The following is a 648-nucleotide window of genomic DNA, read 5'->3' as shown; positions in this document are numbered from 1 at the left end:
GGCGAAAACAACGTGAAATAGACGGCACTAGGCAGCACCTTGAAGACGCAAGGGGCACAGGCGGACGACAAATGAAAATGCGCCAGCAACACAAGCATAAATACACACAGATGGAACCACAGTAGCTGAATAATACATGGAAGGCCTCCCTAAAAAACACGCTCGATACAGCTTGGATTCTGCTGAACCACACCAATGAAGTGCACACGGCAGATGAAAATCCAAGCTTTTGAGAAGAGGTGCACCAAGGAAGGCAAACACCACAGGAGGAGCCTATACAACCAAAAGGAACGGGGGACGGTCTATTATCAAGAACATACGAGAAGGGTTTTTTTCCTTGTACAATGGCCACAGGATTGGTGAGGCAAACAAGACAAGCTTAGAAACGATATGGAGTCAATAGGAAAATGTAGGCACACAGGCAAATCACCAGATAAGATGAGGGTTTTCGAGAGAACGTACACCAAGGAAGACAAACGCCACTGCCGGAGGAGACACAATCAAGACGAAGGCAAGACGGTATACTCTGGACAACGTACGAGAAGGGTTTTTTTCCATTTTCAAGAGCTGCAGGATTAGTGAGGCAAACGAGGCCGGTAACAGTCTCGGAGGCTGTGGAGAGGCGCCGAACGGATTGATGGGTTCTCT

General features: G+C 48.1%; 1 protein-coding gene across 1 annotated transcript in view; it reads right to left on the bottom strand.

Moving 5' to 3' along the window:
• The window catches only part of EMH_0010740 (SAG family member), a gene marked incomplete at both ends in the record, with an annotated part of 4,142 nt that overhangs the window by 2,807 nt on the left and 687 nt on the right, over window positions 1-648 (bottom strand). The gene's annotated exons all lie outside the window — the stretch shown is intronic.

Source organism: Eimeria mitis, genomic scaffold, assembly GCF_000499745.2.
Source record: "Eimeria mitis Houghton genomic scaffold, Emh_scaff394, whole genome shotgun sequence".
Lineage (NCBI taxonomy): Eukaryota > Apicomplexa > Conoidasida > Eucoccidiorida > Eimeriidae > Eimeria > Eimeria mitis.
The sequence above is the reverse complement of the archived record's forward strand: the minus strand, read 5'-3'. Positions and strand labels throughout refer to the sequence as shown.